Source organism: Molossus molossus, unplaced genomic scaffold (assembly GCF_014108415.1).
Source record: "Molossus molossus isolate mMolMol1 unplaced genomic scaffold, mMolMol1.p scaffold_m16_p_8, whole genome shotgun sequence".
NCBI classification, from domain to species: domain Eukaryota; kingdom Metazoa; phylum Chordata; class Mammalia; order Chiroptera; family Molossidae; genus Molossus; species Molossus molossus.
The window spans coordinates 2,868,994-2,892,937 of record NW_023425402.1 but is presented as its reverse complement, the minus strand read 5'-3'; the positions used below and the strand labels follow the sequence as shown (position 1 = coordinate 2,892,937).

Below are 23,944 nucleotides of genomic sequence, written 5' to 3'. Positions count from 1 at the left end.
AAAATAGATCCAGAGACATGGAAGTAGGGAGCAGACTGACAAACCTCAGAGAAAGGAGTTGTGGGGAAGGCGGGAAGAGGTAAACCAAAGAACTTATATGCATATAAGCACATCCAATGGACATAAACAACAATATTATGAAGGGGATGGGAGGATGGGAGTGGGGAAGAGGGTGTCAATGGGGTGAAAAAGAGAAACATCTGTAACAAAAATAAATTTTTTAAAAGAAAAAAAGCCACCCTGGCCGGTTTGGCTCAGCGGTTAGAGTGGTGGCCTGCGGCCCAGAGATCTGGGTTCGGTTCCCGCTAAGGGCACGTACCTCTGTTGCAGTTTGTCCCCAGCCCCACTTGGGTTGTGTGGGTGGCAACCAGTCAATGTGTCTCTCTCAGTCTCTTCTTTCCTCTCTCCCTCTCATTCTATGAATGCAAAGAGTGTCTTCAGGTGAGGATTAAAAAAAAAAGAAAGAAAAAAAGAAAAAGAGCCCTGGCCGGTTTGGTTCAGCAGTTAGAGTGTCAGCCCAAAGACCAAAGTGTTGCAGGTAGCTCAGCTGCGGTTCATCCCTGGCCCTGATCCAGCTGTGCTGGAGGCAACCAGTCAATGTGTCTCTCTCACATAGATGTTTCTCTCTCTCCCCTTCCCTCCCACTCTATTTGATGATAAATGAAAATATATCTTCAGGTGAATTAAAAAAAGAAAAGAGAGGAAAAAATAATAATACATAAACAGAACTTGAGGTTAGGGCATAAATTGAGGTCCTAAGTAAAATAAAATGCAAAGAGCCCTGGCCGGTTTGGTTCAGCGGTTAGAGCGTCGGCCTGTGGTCCTGAGAGACCCGGGTTCGGTTCCCGCTAAGGGCACGTACCTCGGTTGCAGTTTGTCCCCGGCCCTGGTCGGTTGTGCGGGTGGCAGCCACTCGATGTGTCCCTTCACGTCGATGTTTCTCTCTCTCTCTCTGTTCCTCTCTCTCCCTCCCACTCTACCTGAACAAAAAATGGAAAAATGTCCTCAGGTGAGGATAAAAAAAAAAAAAAAGAAAGAAAGAGCAAAAAGGAAGACTAACTGGTGTGGTCAAGACCACAAGGGCCCCTCCCTCACAGACATTGAGTACACGATTAGAAAAAACAGTCTCTCAGCTGAGGGTATTTCCAGGAAACCTATAAAATGCTGAAATGTTATAAAAGTTTGAAAACAATAAAGTTCCTGTTTCTGTTTTAAAAAATGAAACTAGAAAACAATAGAGAAAATCAATGAAATAAAAAGTTGGTTCTTTGAAGAAATCAACAAAATTAACAAACCTTTAGCTAGATGGGCTAATAAAAGAAAGAGCGAAGATTCCAATTACTAGAATCAGAAATGAAAATGGGGACCCCCTGATTCTACAGAAGTAAAAATAATGTTTTTTTATATCCTCACCTGAGGATATTTTTCCATTTATCTTCAGATAGAGTGGGAGGTGGGAAGAGAGAGAGAAAAACATCGATGTGAGAGAGACACATCAATTGGTGGCCTTCCGAATGACTCCAACCAGGGCTGGGGACTGAACCGCAACCCAGGTACCTGCTCTTGACCGAAATCGAACTGGTGACACTTTGATCCACAGGCTGACGCTCTAACCACTGAGCCAAATGGGCCAGGGCAATAAAAATAATTTTGAGTGAGTACTATGAGCAACTACATGCCAACAAATTGGACAACCTAGAGGAAATGGTCAAATCTGTTTTTAATAACATGTGACATGTCCCTTTGACCAATCAATCAACCTGCATTATCTTTTTTTTTTTCCTTCTTTTTTTAAAAATCCTCACTGGAGGATATTTTTTCCATTTATCTTTAGATAGAGTGGAGGGGAAGCGGGGGGAGAAAGTGAAACACCGATGTGAGAGAGACACATTGACTGGTTGTCTCCGGAATAACCCCCACAGGGCCAGGGATTGAACCGCAACCGAGGTACGTGCCCTTGACCAGAATCGAGCGGAGACTCGGGTGGATGCTCTAACCAGGGAGCCAAACCGGCTAGGGCGGCATTATCTTTCATAATTGAGATATAGCACACATAAAGTGCCAAACCTTATGTGCGGCCAATTGCCTTTTTAATGTGTTGTCATTCAGATAACCACCACGCAGATCAAGACACAGGACATTCTCTGTCTTGCGCTCTTCCCAGTCATTTCCCTCCTACCCCCTAATTTAATTTTAAAATGTAATTTCATTATAAAATTTCTTAATTGGTATCCTTTATTCTCTATTTGTCCAGTAACAATGGACCTATGATTGCATTCACATCAGATCTCAGGCTTGCCAGCCAGTCAGCATGAAGCCCAGACACTGCACTGTGGAAGGGCTCTGCCCACGTGACCAAACGTCTCACATTCCCACCCTGGCAAGTCCAGGGTCAATAAAGCAAAAACAATCAAAGAAAAAATCAGTCACTGTACTCAGCAACACCAGGTGCAAAGAAGGAAGTGGCCCTGGCATCCCTTTCAAGAGAAAACGAAAATACAGTCTGCGGTTCTCCTCTCCTAAGGTACCGTCAGGGCCCCAGCGAGCAGGTGTGGCGCGGACCTGGCCTGGCAGTGCTCCACACTGGGCAGGGTGTCGCCCCCGGCTGCCGGCTGCTCGAGGGCACAGCGGACATGCTTTGCAGTTTCTTCAAATCCTTTCTGCTTACTGTTGGCTTCCTTTGCAATTTTGTTCTTAGCTCATTCTTTGTCCAGTTTCAAAAATTCACCAAGGGTTAATTCTTCAAACTGCTTCATGACAGAAAGGAAAGCGCAACCAGATGGATGCTATTTTTTATTTTAATCATCACCCGAGGACATTTTTCCATTTTTTGTTCAGATAGAGTGGGAGGGAGAGAGAGAGAAACATCGACGTGAAAGGGACACATCGAGTGGCTGCCACCCCCACGACCCAACCAGGACCGGGGACAAACCGCAACCGAGGGTACGTGCCCTTAGCAGGAATTGAACACGGGTCTCTCTGTACTGCAGGCCGACGCTCTAACCGCTGAGCCAAACCGGCCAGAGCCCTAATGGGTGCTTTTTATGTTCCGCTGGGGTCGTCTTCTGGCTCCCAGCCTTCCAACGCCTTGAAGCAGAGGAAACAATGAACCAAGTCTGGCTCAGCTTCATGGGGCAGTGCATGAAGCCCGCCGGTTTGGGGGTGCAGGCGCATTCCTCCAGGAAGGGCCAGTGCTTGAACATAGAGACGCGGTAGTCCTTGAGGTGGAGCTGCCAGGCCTGTGGCCACCTGCTGCCCCCCCCCCCCCAGCAGTGTGGCCATTCAATTCCAGTGGTTGGCAGCCGCCTCTCATTATAACTTTTTTATGTAAAAGCTCAAATCTCACTTTTCTTTAAATATTTCTCTTCTGCTTTTTAGCTTTCCCAAATAAAATGCCTCTTTTGAACTATAAATGTATAAAATCTTTAGTTGGTCTTCTAATTATTTCCATTTTAAAAGTATAGGAATAAGAAATAAAGGATCTGGCTTCTTCTACAAATAATTGTTATGAAAAGATGGAAGAGGAACGGTTATAGATGGAATGAATTAAGATTGAATGAATTGACCAAATGCTTCGTGTGGCTCTTGCTTGGATCTTGATTCTAACAAACCATTGTAAAAGGACATTTCTGAGACAAGACCATTTGAGCACAGACCATGGAGCAGATGATATATGTTATGACTCGTGGTTAATTTTGTTAGGTGTGATCATGATATTGTGATATTATTTTTAAATCTTTTGATGTTAGGTGCACAAACAGCTGTATTTACAGGTGAACTGATTTGATGTCTGGCATTTGTTTATTTTTTTAAATTTTTTTGGTAAGTGCCCCTGGCAGGAACCGAACCTGGAACTCTCTGGTCCGTAGGCCAATGCTTCAACTGCTGAGCCAAACTGGCCAGGGCTGTCTGGCATTTGTTTAAAAGTCCTCTGGCTGGAGGGAAAGAGAGATGAAGCAAGGCTGGCCGACTGCTGCGAATTGTTGAAGCTGGTGATCTGTGCTTGGGCGTTCTGCATACTAGTCTCCCTATTTTTGTGTATGTTTGAAAGTTTCTATAATAGACAGTTAAAAAATATTTTAACCCCCTTTGGCCATTAAGTGATTAAAATTAAATAAGCAAACAAAAATACTAAACAAGACACCAAGGCCTTGGCACATGATATTCACTGTCAAAAAACATCAAATGGCCCTGGCCAGTTTGGCTCAGCAGTTAGAGCGTCGGCCGGCGGTCCAGAGAGACCCGGGTTCGGTTCCCGCTGAGGGCATGTACCCTGGGTTGCGGTTTGTCCTCGGCCCTGGTTGGGTCGTGGGGGTGGCAGTCACTCGATGTGTCCCTTTCATGTCGATCTTTCTCTCTCCCTCCCACTCTATCTGAACAAAATATCGAAAAATGTCCTTGGGTGAGGATAAAAAAAAAACAAAAAACATTTAAAAAACAAAACAAAACATCAAATGAATGAATAATTGCCCTGGCCGGTTTGGCTCAGCGGTTGGAGTGTCGCCCTGCAGACCAGAGAGTCCCAGGTTCAGTTCCCGTTAGGCCCTAGCAGCTAGGGGCACATACCAAAAACAAACAAACAAACAAATGAATGAATAATCAAGCTCAAGGAACATGAGCATTGGGTCATCTTGCCAGTTACATCAACCACTGAAATTCTTTTTTTTATTGCCCCACCCCACCCCTCTCCTCTGAGGTTTGTCAACCACTGAAATTCTTATATGAGACATTTGTACATTAGTCTTTGTTTTGTTTTGTTATCCTCACCCAAGGATAGGTTTATTGAGTCTAAATATTTTTAAATTGATTTTAGAGAGAGGAAGGGAGAGGGAGAGAGAAACATCTATGTGAGAGAGAAATATCAATCAGTTGTCTCCCAAATACACCCAGACCAGGGATGGAACCCGCAACCTAGGTATGTGTCCTGATTGGGAATCGAACCTGCAACTTTTTGGTGTACAGGACAACACTCCAACCAGCTGAGCCTCCTGGCCAGGGCTCTACATTAGTCTTTTGTGAGTTTTATTAGCATGAGTCGATCCTTTGGAGTCTAGTAATATCTTCATTTTTTAAATCCCATTTTCTCAGTTCATAAAGCCAAGAATCAGATCTTTTGAAATATGACCACACAAAGGTTAAGTCACCATGTCAGAGCCACCTGCCATCCTTCCCCGGTGACATACGACCATCTTTTCATAAACTACTTCAGAACCTGCTTCACAGGGTTTCTGTACTCAGTGAGACAATGTGCTGGCAAGAGGCCCCTCTAGCAACCACACCCCCCTGCCCACCTCCGACTTCAGCTGTGACTGAGGTGGGTGGTTCTGTGGGCACTCAGACTCACTTTGTATTAACTCATCCCAACCTGGGCCTTCTCTAGTGCCTCAGTGCCCGATGGGCAAGCACAATGGGAAAGGCAGGAGAACTAATGCCCAGAGTCAACCTGAAATCAATCAGAGAATGGAAATTGGTGGATAGATGATCCTGCCCCTGTCCACCAGGTGGACAATTTCTGGAGATCTGTTTCTCTCTTCGAAAGGTTCAGGTGGAACTGAATACCTATTTGCACACATAGGTAACATTGCTATCTCTTAAGTTGACTTTTTCTCCTTAGAAATCACAGTCCCTATTGCCTCACTTCTGCCTTTTGGAATCACCTAAATTAATCGATTATACGATTATATGTATGTTTCAGGCTCTACTTTCAAGGACAGTCAAATTAAGACAGTCTGCTTCCCATCCTCCTCTCCCATAATCCATTGTTCTTCTTTCATGGACTTTCCCCACGAACTCCCCAGCCAAGCCTGGACTGTAACATTAACTCATAAAATTATAATCTGTCAGCTTACTGGCTCTCCATTTGGGGAGCACCAACTGCTCAGGGGCAGGGACCCTGTGACACGTTTGGGATCCCCCAGTGGGAGAGAGATGTAAGCTGTCAGCATAGCACCTAGCTATAGTAGTCATTGAGGCTGTTGACCAATTGTCCCATTTCCTACCTTCCAGGCACATGGTAGAATTGGATTCACAGCCCTCTTGTTTTTTGTGTTTTTTTTTTTTATCCTCACCCGAGGATATTTTTCCATCTTTTGTTCAGATAAAGCGGGAGGGAGAGAGAGGGAGAGAGAGAGAGAGAAACATCGATGTGAAGAGACACATCGAGTGGCTGCCACTCGCACGACCAACCAGGGCCGGGGACTAACTGCAACCGAAGTACGTGCCCTTAGCGGGAACCGAACCCGGGTCTCTCTGTACCGCAGGCCAATGCTCCAACCGCTGAGCCAAACCGGCCAGGGCGCCCTCTTGGTTTTTTTTGTTTTGTTTTTTTTATCCTCACCTGAGGACATTTTTCCATTTTTTGCACAGATAGAGTGGGAGGGAGAGAGAGGAAGAGAGAGAGGGAAACATCGATGTGAAAGGGACACATCGAGTGGCTGCCACCCGCACGACCAACCAGGGCCGGGGACAAACTGCAACCGAGGTACATGCCCTTAGCGGGAACTGAACCCGGGTCTCTCCAGACCGCAGGTGGACGCTCCAACCGCTGAGCCAAACTGGCCAGGGCGGATTCACAGCCCTCTTGAAGGTAAGTAAGCAAATGAAATGTGAGCACAAACCGTGAGAGTTGTTGCTTCTGGATAGAACTGCTGATTTGTCTGTGCAATGAGACACTGCAGCACCCTCTTTTTTTTTAATCCTCACCAGAGCATATTTTTTCATTGATCCTCAGAATGGGAGGGAGGAAGGGGGGGAGAGAGAGAGAATGAAACATCAATGTGACAGAGACACACTGACTGACTGCATCCTGCACAACGCCAACCAGGGCCGAACAGCGACCAAGGTACGCGCCCTTGACCAAATCAAATCCGCAACTCAGTGGGTCGACACTCTAACCGCTGAGCCAAACCAGCCAGAGCAAACTGCAGCACCCTCTTTTGATGGAGGCTCCATTATCCTGGGTCCCCCAGTGACTATGATGATCAGAGCCCCCCAACACCACACCCACTGACCCAACAGGTAGCACTAGTAAGAAATAAAACTGTTGGGTTAAGCTACTGACATTGCTGGGTTGTTTGTTACCGCAGCATTACTAAGCCAGCTGAGACAGGTGCACATAAAATTCACAGGGGCACAAAGGAGCATTGTGTCTTTCCGAGGTTCAGAGAAAGCTTCACAGAGGAACTGGAGATAAGCCTTAAGAGGTGAGTGTTCAACCACCTGATGAGGAAGAGAGAGGGTGGTCCGGGCAAAAAGATCCATGGAGCAAAGGTTTTCAGTCTGGGACCCTGGAGTACATTACTAGCACTGCAAGTAGTTCTCGAAGTCTGAAGGTGGGAGAGGGAAGGGGAGGCCACAGTAAGAGGAGCCACGGAGGAGAGTATGCCCTACTCAGGAGCACGCAACTCTTTAAATAAGGAAGTGATATAATTTCACTTGCATTTCAAAAATACTATTCTGAAATCAGTGTGGAAGGTGAATTGGAGGGGCTGGAAGACCAGTTAGGAGACATTTATAGTTTTGCTAAGAGACCAGGGGCTAAAAGCAAGCAGAGAGGTGGGGAAGGAGTGGCCAAGACTAGTGTTGAGAAGCAGACCATAGGGGTTGTGCTACACTCTCCCCTGGTTGTGTCTCATATTAGCACTTATGCAGGGTGCTGGAATTGCCCATTAAACTATAGTCTTATTGAGGATAGAAAATGTCCTTTTTTAAAAAAAAAAAAACAAATTAACATTTTATTTATTTATTTTTTTATCCTCACCCGAGGACATTTTTCCATTTTTTGTTCAGGCAGAGTGGGAGGGAGAGAGAGGAACAGAGAGAGAGAGAAACATCGATGTGAAAGGAACACATTGAGTGGCTGCCACCCGCACAACCGACCAGGGCCGGGGACAAACTGCAACCGAGGTACGTGCCCTTAGCGGGAACCGAACCCGGGTCTCTCAGGACCGCAGGCCGACGCTCTAACCGCTGAGCCAAACCGGCCAGGGCAACATTTTATTTATTTTTCAATTTAGAAGGCAGTAAATAAAATATGAGAGTTTTTAACTTCCCCGGAAATGAACTCGAACAAGAGAAGCAAAATGTGTCCAATAAACAGATATGGATTTTTAGCTTCTAAAGAGATAGGTTTCCTTGACAAGCGTTATATTTGACAGGACAAATGTCTGTATTAAAATTATTGTTTTGCCCTGGCCAATTTGGCTCAGCAGTTAGAATGTTGGCCCGAGGACTGAAATGTCATGGGTTAGATTCCAGGTCAAGGGCATGTACCTGGGTTGCAGGTTCAGTCCCCACCCCCAAGTCAGGGTCGTTTGGGAGGCAATCAATAGATGTGTCACTCTCACATGGATGTTTCTCTCTCTCTCTCCCTCCCACACTACCCCTTCCCTTCTATTCTATCTAAAAATCAGTGGGATACTTTGATATCCATGGTCCAGAGCAGCATTTCTCAACCCTGGGTGCACACTGGAATCTCCAAAAACTTCTAACTTGGCCCCTGGCCCAGTCCCTGAGATCTGGTTTAATTGGTCGTAGGTGGGGCCCACATATAGGTGGCTTTAAAGAGTTGCCCAGGTGATTGTAATGTGCAGCCAGAGTTTAGAGAATCTGGTGGAAAGCCTTTTTCATCAGGTTGGCGCTGTTGTGGTTGGAGCTGGGGCTTTTTACTCTCCGGTGTTAGGTGGAAAAGCCAGCTAAATGCAGGTATTTGGGCAGTTCTAAGCCAACATCCTCCAGAACACATAAACCTCAATGCTGCAACTCAGGAAATGTGAGAATTAATTACCGGGGGTGAATCATACCCCGTCTAATCAGACTCAGGAAATCACAACTTCAATTAGAAGTAAATAGAACTACCCACAGGGAGATTTTCACAGGCTCCAAACCCTGGTCAGACAGCCAAAATGGTGAAACAAAGAAACAAATCCCAAATGAAAGAACAAGAGAATTCTCCAGAAGAAGGGCTATGTGAAATGGAGATAAGGAAGTTATCAGATACAGAGTTCAAAATAATGATTATGAGGAAGCTCCATATCATGAGAAAAGATATAGAAATAATAAAAATCAACCAATTGGAAATGAACAACTACCATGCACAAATAAAGAATGACATAACAGAAATAAAGAACACATTGGAAGGAATAACTAACAGATTAGAAGAAGCTGAGGATTGGACCAGTGAATTAGAAAACAGAGTAGAAAAAAATCACTTAATCAGAGAACCAAAAAGAAAAAACAATTAAAAAACAAAAGGACAGTTTAAGAGAACTGTGGGGCAATATGAAACATAACAACATCCACATCATAGAAGTACCAGAAGAAGAAAGTGAGCAAGGGTTAGAGAATATATTTGAAGAAATAATGACAAAAAACTTCCCTAACTTGGTGAAGAAAAAAGACATACAAATTCAGGAAGCACAGAAAGGCCCCAAGCAAGAAGAACCCAAAGAGCCCTGGCCAGTTTGGCTCAGTGGTTAGAGCATCAGCCTGTGGTCCAGAGAGACCTGGGTTTGGTTCCCACTAAGGGCGTGTACCTCGGTTGCGGTTTGTCCCTGGCCCTGGTTGGTCATGCGGGTGGCAGCCACTTGATGTGTCCCTTTCACATCAGTGTTTCTCTCTCTCTCTCTTCCTCTCTCTACCTCTCACTCTATCTGAACAAAATATGGAAAAATGTCCTCAGGTGAGGATTAAAAAAAAAAAAAAAGAACCCAAAGAGGCCCATGAAGACACATCATAATTTAAATGCCAAAAATTAAAGATAAAGAGATAATCTTATAGGCAGCAAGAGAAAAACAACATATTACCTACAAAGGAGCCCCCATAAGACTCTCAGCTGATTTCTCAACAGAAGCACTACAGGCCAGAAGGAAATGGCATGAAGTATTCAAGGTAATTAAAAACAAGGATCTGAGCCCTAATCAGTTTGGCTCAGTAGTTGGAGCACTGGCCTGCGGACCAGAGAGTCCCAGGTTCAGTTCCTGCTAGGGGCACATACCAAAAAAAAAAAACAAAAAAAAACCAAGGATCTAAATCCAAGACTACACTATCCAGCAAGGCTATCATTCAAAATAGAAGGGGAAATAAAAAGCTTCCCAGACTACACACACACACACACACACACACACACACACACACACAAAAGGCTAGGGGAATATATTAGCACCAAACCAGCATTGCAAGAAATGTCAAAGAGACTCCTAAAATAAGCAGAAGAAATAGAGAGAAACATAAGCATAAACAATTAAAATGGCAATAAATAAGTACATATCAATAATAACCTTAAATGTAAATGGATTAAATATTCCAATCAAAAGACACAGAGTAGCTGAATGGATAAGAAAGCATGACCCAACTCTGGCAGGTTTGGCTCAGCAGTTAGAACATTGGCCCATGGACCAGTGAGGCCCGGGTTCAGTTCCCACTAGGGGCACATACCTCGGTTGTAGTTTGTCCCCAGCCCCAGTTGGGGTCATGTGGGTGGCAGCCATTTGATATGTCTCTCTCTCATTGATGTTTCTCTCTCTCTCTTCCTCCCTCTCTCCTTCCTGCTCTATCTGAAGATAAATGCAAAAATGTCCTCGGGTGAGGATACAAAAAAAAGAAAACAAAGAAAGTATGACCCATATATATGTTGTCTAGAAGAGACCCACCTCACAACAAAAGACTCACACAATGAAAGTGAAGGATGGAAAAAAATTTCCAAGCAAATTAAATGGAAAAAAAAAAAAAGCAGGGGTAGCAATACTCATCTGATAAAAGACTTCAAAATGAAGGTTATAACAAGAGACAAAGAAGGATACTACATAATATTAAAAGGATCTATCAAAAAGGAGGATATAACCTGGTAAACATATATGCACCAAATATAAGAACACGAAAATATATTTTAAAACTTCTGGAGGACTTCAAAGGAGAAATCAACAGCAATACAATCATAGCAGGGGACTTCAACACACCACTGACATCACTGGATAGATCCTCTAGGCAAAAAATTAACAAGGAAACAGAGACCCTAAACGATGCACTAAATAAGATGGATTTAATAGATAGATATTTACAGAAAATATACCCCAAAACTGCAGAATACATATTCTTCTCAAGTGCAATGGGGCATTCTCAAAGATAGACCACATGTTAGGACACAAACAAAGTCTCTACAAGTTCAAGAAGATTGAAATCACATCAAGCATCTTCTCAGATCACAATGACATGAAACTAGAAATTGTTTAAGATAAAAACACTCAAACACATGTTATTAAACAATGAATGGATTACCAAGGAGATCAAGGAAGAAATCAAAAAATTCCTGGAAATCAATGAAAAGGAACAAACAATAATACAAAATCTATTGGATGCAGCGAAAGCAGTCCTGAGAGGGAAGCTCATAGCATTACAGGCCTACCTCAAGAAACAAAAACATTTTCTAACAGACTATCTAACCCTACAACTTAAAGAATTAGAAAGCTGCCCGACCAGTGTACCTCAGTGGTTGAGTGTCGACCCATGCAACAAGCGGTCTCCGGTTTGATTTCCAGTCAGGGTGTGAGCCAAATCCCCAGTGTGGGGCATGCAGGAGGTGGCCAATCAATGTCCTCTCTCATCAATGTTTCTATCTCTCTCTCCCCCTCTCCCTTCTTCTTTCTCTAAAAATCAATAAACAAAATAATAATAATAATAATAAATTAAAAGAACTAGAAAGCTGCCTGTCCAGTATTGCTCAGTGGCTGAGCATCAATCTATGCACCAGGAGGTAACTGGTTCGATTCCTGGTCAGGGCACATGCCCAGGTTGTGGGCCCGATCCCCAGTGGGGGGCAGGCAGGAGGCGGCCAATAGATGTTCTCTCTCACCAATATTTCTATCTTTCTCTCCCTTTCTCTCTCTCTAAAATCAATAAAGAAAAAAAAATTTTTTTAAGAACTAGAAAGTAAACAAAAAGAAAAACCCAGAGCAAGTAGAAGGAAAGAAATAATAAAGGGTAGAGTGGAAATAAATGATGTAGAGACTAAAAAAAAATTTTTTTCAAAATATCAATGAAACCAAGAGCTGGTTCTTTGAAAAGATAAACAAGATTGATGAACCTTTAGCCAGACTCACAAGAAATAAAGAGAGAGGACCCAAATAAACAAAATCAGAAATAAAAGAGGAGAAGTAATAACTGACACCACAGAAATACAACGGATTGTTAGAAAATACTATGAACAATTACATGCAAACAAATTGGACAATCTAGGAAAAGTGGACAAATTTCTAGAATCACACAGTCTCCAAAAACTGAACTGGGAAGAGTCAGAAAACTTGAACTGACCAATAACAACTAAGGAAATTGAAGATGTAATCAAGAAACTCCCAGCAAACAATATTCCAGGTCTGGACAGCTTCACAGGGGAGTTTTATCAAACATTCAAAGAAGAACTAACACCTATTCTTCTAAAACTATTCCAGCCCTAGCTGGTTTGGCTCAGAGGTTAGAGCATCAGCCTGTGGTCTGGAGAGACCTGGGTTCAGTTCCCGCTAAGGGCATGTACCTTGGTTGCAGTTTGTCCCCGGCCCTGGTTGGATCGTATGGGTGGCAGCCACTCGATGTGTCCCTTTCACGTCGATGTTTCTCTCTCTCTCTTTCTCTCTCTCCCTCCCATTCTATCTGAAGAAAGAATGGGAAAATGTCCTCCGGTGAGGATTAAAAAATTAAATAATAAATAAATAAATAAATAAATAAATAAATAAATAAATAAATAAATAAAACTATTCCAAAAAAATTCAAGAGGAAGGAAGACTTCCAAGCTCTTTGTATGAAGCCAGTATAATCCTAATTCCAAAACTAGATAAAGGCACTACGAAGGAAGAACACTACAGACCAATATCCCTGATGAACATAGCTGCCAAAATCCTCAACAAAATATTAGCAAATCAAATCCAGCAACATATTAAAAAAATTATTCACCACAACCAAGTTGGATTCATCCCAGGGATGCAAGGCTGGTACAATATTCGCAAATCAATAAATGTGATACATCACAAACACAAAATGAAAGATAAAAATATGATCATATCAATAGATGCTGAAAAGGCATTTGACAAAATCTAGCACCCATATCTGATAAAAACCCTCAGCAAAGTGGGTGAAATCAATGGCATTCTTTTTTTTCTTGATTTGAAGGCGAGAGAGAGAGAGAGAGATAGAAACATTGATAAGAGAGAACATTGATTGGCCACCTCCTGCATGCTCCCAACTGGAGATCAGGCCCACAACCTGAGCATATGCCCTGACTAGGAATCAAACCAGTGACCTCTTGGTGCATGGGTCAATGCTCAACCACTGAGCCACACCAGCCAGGCAATGGGCAATGGCATTCTTTTTTTTTTTTATCCTCACCCGAGGACATTTTTCCATTTTTTTGTTCAGATAGAGTGGGAGGGGGAAGGAAGAAGAGAGAGAGAGAGAGAGAGAGAGAGAGAGAGAGAAACATCGAGCCCTGGCCGGTTTGGCTCAGCGGTTAGAGCGTCGGCCTGCGGTCTGGAGAGACCCGGGTTCGGTTCCCGCTAAGGGCACGTACTTCGGTTGCAGTTTGTCCCCGGCCCTGGTTGGTCGTGCGGGTGGCAGCCACTCGATGTGTCCCTTTCACGTCGATGTTTCTCTCTCTCTGTCCCTCTCTCCCTCCCACTCTACCTGAACAAAAAATGGAAAAATGCCCTCGGGTGAGGATAAAAAAAAAAAAAAAAAAAAAGAGGAGAGAAACATCGACATGAAAGGAACACATCGAGTGGCTGCCTCCTACACAACCCAACCAGGGCCGGGGACAAACTGCAACAGAGGTACATGCCCTTAGCGGGAACTGAACCCGGTTCTCTCCGGACCACAGGCCGACGCTCTAACTGCTGAGCCAAACTGGCCAGGGCAGCAATGGCATTCTTATATATCAATAACGAACACTCAGAAAGGGAAACTAAAGAAACAATCTCATTTACCATTGCAACAAAAAAATTAAGATTCCTAGGAATAAACTTAATAAAGGAGGTAAAAGACCTGTTCTCAAAAAACTACAGGACATTGAAAAAAGAAATAGAGGAAGATATAAAAATGTGAAAATATATACCGTGTTCATGGATTGAAAGAATCAACATCATTAAAATGTCCATACTATCTAAAGCAATATACAGATTCAATGCAATCCTTATTAAAATACCAGTGGCACATTTCAGAAATCTAGAACAAATACTCTAAAAGTTTATATGAAACCAAAAAAAGACCCCAATATCCCTGACCCAACCAGGGCCAGGGACAAAGTGCAACAAAGCCACAGAATCTTGAAAAAAAGAACAAAGTTGGAGGGATCACAATACCAGATATCAGGTTATACTACAAAGCCATCATAATCAAAACAGCCTGGTACTGGCACAAGAACAGGCATATAGATCAATGGAACAGAACAGAGAACCCAGAAATCCACCCAAGACATTATGTGCAATTAATATTCAAGGAGGCAAGAGCACACCATGGAGAAAAAAAAGTCTCTTCAATAAATGGTGTTGGGATAATTGGACAGTTACATACAAAAAAAATTAAACTAGACCACCAACTTTCACCATACATAAGATAAGTAAAAATGGATAAAAGACTTAAAGGTCACTCATGAAACCATAAAAATCCTATAGGAAAATGTAGGCAGCCCTGGCCAGTTTGGCTCAGCGGTTATAGCGTCAGCCCGCGGACCAATGAGTCACGAGTTTGATTCCAGCCAAGGGCTCGTACCTCGGTTGTGGTTTGTCTTCGGCCCTGGTCAGGGTCGTGCCGGAGGCAACCCGTCGATGTGTCCCTCTCACATCGATGTTTCTCTCTCTCTCCCTGCCACTCTATTTGAGGATAAATAGAAAAATATAAAAAAAGAAAAAGGCAATGTAGGCAGCAAAATCTCAGACATTTCAGATAGAATTTTCAGCAGTACATCTCCTAGGGCAAGAGAAACAAAGAAAAAATTAACAAATGGGACTACATCAAACTTCAAAGCTCCTGCACATCAAACTTAAAAGCTCCAGCACGGCAAAAGAAACCGGCATCAAAATGAAAAGGGAACCCATTGAATGGGAGAATATATTTGTCAATGATGCATCTGATAAGGAGTTAATTTCCAAACTATATAGAGTACTCATACAACTCAACAAAAGGAATACAAACAATACAATTCAAAAATAGGCAGCAATCTGAACAGACACTTACTTCTCCAAACAGGACATACAAATAGCCAAGAGACATATGAAAAAATGTTCAACGTCGGTAATCATCAGAGAGAAGCAAATTTATTTATTTTATTTTATTTTTTTTATCCTCACCCGAGGACATTTTTTGTTCAGATAGAGTAGGAGGGAGAGAGAGGAAGAGAGAGAGAGAGAAACATCGACGTGAAGGGACACATCAAGTGGCTGCCACCCGCACGACCAACCAGGGCCGGGGACAAACTGCAACCGAGATACGTGCCCTTAGCGGGAACCGAACCCGGGTCTCTCGGGACCGCAGGCCGACGCTCTAACCGCTGAGCCAAACCGGCCAGGGCGAGAGAAGCAAATTTAAATGACTATGAGATATCACCTCACACCTGTCAGAATGGTCACCATCGACAAATTTTCAAACAAGTGCTGGCGAGGGTGTGGAGAAAAGAGGACTCTAATACACTGCTGGTGGGAATGCAGATTGGTGCATCCACTATGGAAAACAATATGGTGTTCCCTCAAAAAATTAAAAATGGAACTGCCATTTGACCCAGTGACCCCACTTCCAGCAATATATCCTAAGAAGCCTGAAACACCAATCAGAAAGAATATATGTACCCCTATGTTCATAGCAGCACTATTTACAATTGTTAAGATCTGGAAACAGCCCAAGTGTCCACCAACAGATGAGTGGATAAAAAAGCTGTGGTAGCCCAGCTGGTGTGGCTCTGTGGTTGAGCATTGACCCATGCACCAAGAGGTCGCCAGTTTGATTCCGGGTCAGGGCACATGTCCAGGTTGTGGGCCAAATCTCCAGTGGGGGCATGCAAGAGGCAGCCAATCAATGTTCTCTCTCATCGATGTTTCTATCTCTTCCTCTCTTTCCTTTCTCTCTAAAATCAAGAAAGGGGAAAAAAAAACTTTTAAAGCTTCAATATCTAAACCAGAGTGGTTAAAAAAAAAAAAAAAAAGCTGTGGTACATATACACAAGGGAATACGATGCAGCTGTAAGAAAGAGATCTTTTATCCTTTGAGATGACATGGAGGGACCTGGAGAGTATTACACTAAGTGAAATAAGCCAGTCAGAGAAAGACAAGTACTACATGATCTCACTTATTTGTGGAACATCATGAACAAAATAAGCTAATGAACAAAATAGACCCAGAGACATGGAAGTAGGAATCAGACTGACAAACCTCAGAGGAAGGGGGTGGGAGGGATAGGCAGAGATAAACCAAAGAACGTATATGCATATATGCATAACCAATGGACACAGACAATAGTTAGGGGGAAACAGGAGGTGGGTGGGAGCAGGGAGGAGGGTGTCCATGGAGAAAAAAGGGAGGAGACATCTTTAATACTTTCAACAATAAAGATTAAAAAGATAGGAAGGAAGAAAGAAAGAAATATAGAAATGGAAAAATATCCTTGGGTGAGGATTAATAAACAAACAAAAATTATTGTTTACTATTAAATGCATTTATTTATCATTTCTTTTTAAAAATTTTATTGTGGTAAAATACACATAACATAGAATTGACCATCTTAAATATTTTTCAGTGTACATTTCAGTAGCATTAAATACAGTAGTAATGTGTGTGATTATTGCCACTGTCCATCTCCAGAACTCATTCACCTTGTAAACTGAACGCTGTACCCATTACACAACAACTCCTCCTTCCCCTCCCCTCAGAAAATAGAACCACCATTCTATTTTCTGTCCCTATGACTTTGACTGCTCTAAGCATCTCATATCAGTGGAATCATACACTATTTGTCCTTTGTGTCTAATTTATTTCCCTTACCAAATAACATCCTCAAAGTTTCATCCATGTTGTAACATGTCAGAATTTCCTTCCTTTTTCAGGCTGAATAATATGCCACTGTGTGTGTATCTACATTTTGTGTATCCATTTATCCATCGATGAACACTTGGGTTATTTCCACATTTCAGCTACAGTGAATAATCCTGCAATGAACATGGGGGTACAAATATTTATTTGAGACCCTGCTTTCAATAATTTTGAATATATACCCAGAAACAGAATTGCTGGATCATATGGTAATTCTATTTTTAATTTTTTTGAGGAAACTCCATGCTGTTTTCCACAGTGGCTGCACCATTTTTATAACCACCAACAGTGCACAAAGGTTTCAGTTTCTCCACACCCTTAGGAAATGTGTCTTACTTCCCTTTTACCACAGTACTAGCTCAGTATTGGCACATTCTAGGAAGTTATTTATTTATTTATTTACATGTTTCTTTTTCTTTTTAAGCTTATCTTTATTGTTGAATGTGTTACAGATGTCCCTCTTTTTTCCCCCCTTGTCTCCTTCCTCCCACTCCCTCCTCCTGCCTTCCCCACACTATTGTCTGTCTGTTGGTTATGCTTATATGCATATAAGTTCTTTGGTTTCTCTCTTCCCACCCCACTTCCCCACTTCCCTTTGAGGTTCATCAGTCTAACAACCAAATTGTACTTTTTTAATTAAAAAAATGTTTTTCTTTATTGATTTTTGAGAGCGAGATAGAAACATCAATGAGAGAACATCAATTGGCTGCCTCCTGCATGTCCCCCACTGGGGGTTGGGCCCACAACCTGGGCATGTGTCCTGACTGGGAATCGAACCAGCGACCTCCTGGTGCATGGGTTGATGCTCAACCACTGAGCCACACCAGCGGGGCCAATTTGTACTTCTTAATCCCTTCATCTTTTTCACTCAACCCCTCTTCCATCTGGCAACAAACAAAAAATTCTCTGTATCTATGAGTCTGTTTCTGTCCTGCTTGCTCATTTTGTTTGTAGATTCAATTGTTGATAGATATGTATTTATAGCCTTTTTTAATTTTATTTTATCTTCACCCGAGGACATTTTTCCATTTTTTGTTCAAATAGAGTGGGAGGGCCCTGGCCTGTTTGGCTCAGCAGTTAGAGCATCCGCCTGCGGTCCAGAGAGGCCCAGGTTTGGTTCCCGCTAAGGGCATGTACCTCGGTGGCAGTTTGTCCCCGGCCCTGGTTGGTCGTGCGGGTGGCAGCCACTTGATGTGTCCCTTTCACGTCGATGTTTCCCTCTCTCTCTCTTCCTCTCTCTCCCTCCCACTCTGTCTGTACAAAAAATGGAAAAATGTCCTCGGATGAGAATTAAAAAAAAAAAAAATAGAGTGGGAGGGGGAGAGAGAGAGAGAAACATCGATGTGAAAGGGACACGAGTGGTTCCAAGTGCACGACCCAACCAGGGCCGGGGACAAAGTGCAACAAAGGTACATGCCCTTAGCAGGAACCGAACCCAGGTTTTTCTGGATCGCAGGCCGATGCTCCTGGGATCGCAGGCCGATGCTCTAACTGCTCAGCCAAACTGGCCAGGGCGAGTCTTTTTTTTTAAATGTTGTTTCTCTTGCACACACATGGTTTTTTGTTGGTGGTGGTGTTTTTGGTTTTGTTTTTCTTCTTATTGATTTTAGAGAGAGAGGAAAGGAGAGGGAAAGAGAGATAGAAACATCGATGACAGAGAACATCAATTGGCTGCCTCCTGCATGCCCCCCACTGGGGATTTGGCCCACAACCTGGGCATGTGCACTGACCCCAGAATCAAACCGGCGACCTCTTGGTGCATGGGTTGATGCTCAACCCTGAGCCACACCGGCTGGGCATTTATTGTCATTTGATTGTTCATTTTTTTTTTTTTCTTATTATTCTTCAAGAAGACCCGTCAACATTTCATATAATATAATACTGGTTTGGTGATGATGAACTCCTTTAGCTTTTTCTTATCTGGGAAACTCTGTATATGGCCGTTGATTCTAATCTTGGTTGTAAGTCCTTGCTTTTCATCACTTTAAATATTTCTTGCCACTCCTTTCTGGTCTGCAAAATTTCTTTTGAGAAATCGGCTGACAGCCTTATGAGAGCTCTCTTGTAGGTAACTAGCTGCCTTTCTCTTGCTGCTTTTAAGATTCTCTCTTTGGCCCTGGCTGGTTTGGCTCAGCGGTTAGAGCGTCGGCCTGCGGTCCAGAGAGACCCGGGTTCAGTTCCTGCTAAGGGCACGTACCTCGGTTGCAGTTTGTCCCCGGCCCTGGTCGGTCGTGTGGGTGGCAGCCACTCGATGTGTCCCTTTCACATCGATGTTTCTCTCTTTCTCTCTGTTCCTCTCTCTCCCTCCCACTCTATCTGAACAAAAAAAAAAAAAAAGATTCTCTCTTTGTCTTTAACCTTTTGCATTTTGATGATGCTGTGTCTTGGGGTGGGCCTCTTTGGGTTCATCTTGTTTGGGACTCTCTGTGCTTCCTGGACTTGTATGTCTGTTTCCTTCACCAAGTTGGGTCTGTTATTATTTTTTCAAATAAGATTTCAATTTCTTGCTCTTTCTCTTCTCCTTCTGGCACTCCCATGATGTGAATGTTGGTACACCTGAAGTTATCCTACACACTATCCCCCCTTTTTTCGATTATTTTTCTTTTTGTTGTTCTGACTGGGAGTTTTTTGCTTATTTATATTCCAAATCAATGGTTTTGCTTCTTGGCTTCACCTATTCTACTATTGAATCCCTGTAAATTATTCTTTTTTTTTTTTTTTTTTTATCCTCACCCGAGGACATTTTTCCATTTTTTTGAACAGATAGAGTGGGAGGGAGAGAGAGGAACAGAGAGAGAGAGAAACATCGACGTGAAGGGACACATCGAGTGGCTGCCACCCGCACGACCAACCAGGGCCAGGGACAAACTGCAACGGAGATACATGCCCTTACTGGGAACCGAACCCGGGTCTCTCCGGACCGCAGGCGGACGCTCTAACCGCTGAGCCAAACCGGCCAGGGCCTGTAAATTATTCTTTATTTCAGTTAGTGCATCCTTCATTTCTGACTGGTCCTTTGTTTATTTATTTATTTTTTGGTACGTGCCCCTAGTGGGAACTGAACCCGGGACTTTCTGGTCCACAGGCCGACGCTCCAACCGCTGAGCCAAACTGGCAAGGGCTCTGACTGGTCCTCTATTATGCTCTTGAGATCCTCACTAAGTTCCTTGACATTCTCATGAAGTTCCTTGAAATTCTTACTAAGTTCATTGAGCATTCTTATAAGCAGTGTTTTGAACTCTGCATCTGTTAGATTGCTTATCTCCGTTTCATTTAGTTGTTTTCCTGGAGTGTTGTTCTGTTTTTTTCATTTGGAACATGTTCCTTTGTCTCCTCATTTTGACTGCCCCCTTGTGTTTGTTTCTATGTGTTAGAGTTGCTATGACTCTTAGGCTTCCTAGGGTAGCCTATTTTACTGGGTATCCTGTAGGGTCCAGTGGCACAGCCTCCCTGGTCACCCAGCTGGGTCCTCAAGGTGCACCCCTCATGTGGACTTTACACCCTTCTGTAGTCTTGATTGTTGAATCAATTGAGTCTTGATTGCTGTTGGCACGTCAATGGGAGGGATTTACTCAGGCTGATCAGTTGCAAGGACTGGCTGTGCCCACGGACCACTGACCTCTGACTACCTTGGATGATCAGCTGTGCAGGGGCCACCACACAGAGCAAGACTTACTTCAGCAGAGCTCTGGTACCCCCTGAGTCCACTCATTGAGTGTGTCACTTGTTGAGATGGTTGGGTGGTGGTGCTTCGATGTCATCTGAAGCTGTCCACTGGGTGTGCTGGCTCTGGGACAAGGTCAGCCTCTGCCTGTGTTCTACACAGGGCCACCAGGCTTAAACCACAAAGCGATCTGCAGATGGCTGCTTCTTGTGCAGGCCTTGGAGGTGTCCAGGCAAAGCCAAGCTGTGAACCAAGGCTGGCTACTTTTAGTGCCGGGCCTGGGGCCACTTAGCAAGAGGTATGGGGCTCGCTGTGGCCAGATGCTGCTTGTTTGAGAGAATTTAGGAAAATCTGAAGCAGGAGCCAAAACAGGACAATCCTATGGTAAGGCCACTGGAAGCAACTTGGGTGGGCCCAAAAGTAGGGTGGGGCAGGGCCTCAGGGAATCGCCAGGGCGGGGCAAACTGTGTGAGCTAGTTTGCTGGAGTCCCAGATATGGTGCCCATCTGCTGGCCTCATGGGGGAGGGCTCACCAAAGGAACAAAGGCCTCCACAAGCAGGTCTGTCCGGGAGAGAGCTGCCTCTCCAGCCTTCGTCCCAAGGCCAAACAACTCAGTTCTTCCCTGTATGTTTCTGGTGCCTTTCAAGCTGCCTCCCCTCTGCACTGGAGTTCAGAGGGAGCGAATCTGAGTAAGTCCGTGTGCGGGCCCTTTAAGAGGAGCTGCCTGGGGCTCCAGAAGCTTCAGCCTCCCTTAGCCTCAGTTCCTGCTGCTTTTCCAGCCAGAAGTGGTGGGGATTCTCTTCCTGGCACTGAAACCCTGAACTGGGTAAAGGATGGGTAAAGAATTTAATGACTAAGTATATATGAGGAGTGAATTTCAAGTTTTTCACCTGTGACAAGAGGAGAAACAGGTTTGAGAAGAAAGAGAACAGATTTTGTTCAGGGCACATTGTGTTTTTGTTGTTGTTGTTTGTTACTTTTTATTATTTTTTATTATTATTTTTAATCCTCACCCAAGGACACTTTTGCATGTATCTTCAGATAGAGCGGGAGGGAGAGAGGGAGGAAGAGAAAGAGAGAAACATCAACGTGAGAAGGACACATCCCACACGACTCCAACCAGAGCTGGAGACAAGCTGCAACCAAGGTATGAGCCCTTAGCAGGAACCGAACCGGGCTTCTTTGGTCCACGGGCCGACGCGCTAACCACTGAGCAACCGGCCAGGGCGCACATTGTGTTTTAAATACTTTAAAACACTCAGGAAGAGCCCTGGCCGGTTTGCTCAGTGGTTACAGCATTGGCCCACGGACCAAAGAGTCACAGGTTCAGTTCTGGTCAAGGGCACATACCTTGGTTGCAGTTCGGTCCCTGGCCCTGGTCGGGGTTGTGCAGGAGACAGCCAGTCGATGTGTCTCTTTCAAATCAAAGTTTCTTTCTCTCTCTCTCCCTCCCACTCTGTCTGAAGGTAAATGGAAAAAATATCCTCAGGTGAGAATTTAAAAAGAAAAAGAAACACTAAGGAGGAGATAGATATGCTAGCCTGGGAACCGAATGTAGGTCTGGTGGGAGACAGAAACATGGCAGTCTGTGTCAGTCAGGGCTCTCCAGAGAAAGAACCAATAGCACATACAGACAGACCTCACTTCACTAAGCTTCACAGATACTGTGTCTTCATCCACATGGATGCAAAACCCTCCACCAGCAAAAAGATTATGACTTGCTGAAGGCTCAGATGTTGACTAGCAAATTTTAGCAATAAAATATTTTAAATTAAATTACATACATTGTTTTCTTAGACATAATGCTTTTGCACACTTGCTAGACTACATTATAAACATAACATTCTTTTTTAGAGAGAAAGAGAAAGAGAAAAAGAGATGGAAACATCGATCTGAGAAACATCCTTTGGCTGCCTCCTGCACGCCCCCTACTGGAGATCAAGCACGAAACCTGGACATGTGCCCTGACAGGGAATCAAACTGGGACCTCTGAGTCCATGGACCGATGAATCCACTGAGCCACACTGAACATAACTTTTACATGCACTGGAAAAGCAAAATATTTGTGTGACTCACTTTATTGCAATATTCGATTCATTGCAGTTGGCTGGAACTGAACATGCAATATCTTCAAGGTATGACTGTATATAAAGAGATTTATTTTAAGGAACTGATTCATGCAATTGTAGGGACTGGTGAGTTCAAAATCCACAGGGCAAGCCAGCAGGCTGGAAACTCGGGGAAGAGTTGATGTAGTCTTGACTGCAAATTTGTAGAGCAGGTGAACAAGCTGGAAACTGAGGCAGGATGTCTATGTTACAGTCTTGAGGCAGAATTCCTTTTCTAGAAACCTCAGTTTTTGCTCTTAAGGCCTTCAACTAACTGGATGAAGTCCAACCACATTATCAAGAGTAACATCCTTGCCCTGGCCAGTTTGGCTCAGCGGTTAGAGCATCGGCCTGTAGTCCACAGAGACCCGGGTTCGGTTCCCGCTAAGGGCACATACCTCGGTTGCAGTTTGTCCCCGGCCCTGGTTGGCTGTGCGCGTGGCAGCCACTTGATGTGTCCCTTTCACATCGATGTTTCTCTCTCTCTCTCTCTCTCTCTCTCTCTCTCTCTCTCTCTCTCTTTCTCTCTCTCTCTGTTCCTCTCTCTCCTTCCCACTCTACCTGAACAAAAAAAAAGGAAAAATGTCCTTGGGTGAGGATAAAAAAAAAAAGAGTAACATCCTTTACTTGAAGTCAACTCAATATAAATGTTAATCGTATCTAGAAAATACTTTCACAGAAACATCCAGACTAGTGTTTGACTAGACAACTGAGCACCGTATCCTACCCAAGTTAACACATAAAATTAACCATCAGTCACCAATGGTAACCAGCCTCTTAAGGGAAGCACATGATATCACCTAGGGAGAATGAGATAAAGGCCAAGGACACCAACAGTTAAAAGGTGTACAAAGGAACAGAATGAGGACTTGTAGAAGAGACTGAGACTGTAGAAGGAAGGGAATCAGAGGAAAGAGGAGCCACAGACGCCAGGGGAAAGCAGTGTATCAAGCAAGCATGACCAGTGTGCCACAGGCTGCAGAAAGCTCAGGTGAGATGAGGATTTGTGATCAGGAAGCCTTCAGAGACCTTTTGCAGGCAGCAGCAGCTCCACTGGGGGTGGGAGTATAAATCTGTACAATTGCTTCAGAAAGTACTCTAGCACCAGTC

General features: G+C 43.8%; 1 pseudogene; it reads right to left on the bottom strand.

Moving 5' to 3' along the window:
* Window positions 1-2,519: 2,519 nt before the first annotated feature.
* Window positions 2,520-4,018, bottom strand: LOC118621305 (annotated as a pseudogene).
* Window positions 4,019-23,944: the final 19,926 nt, after the last annotated feature.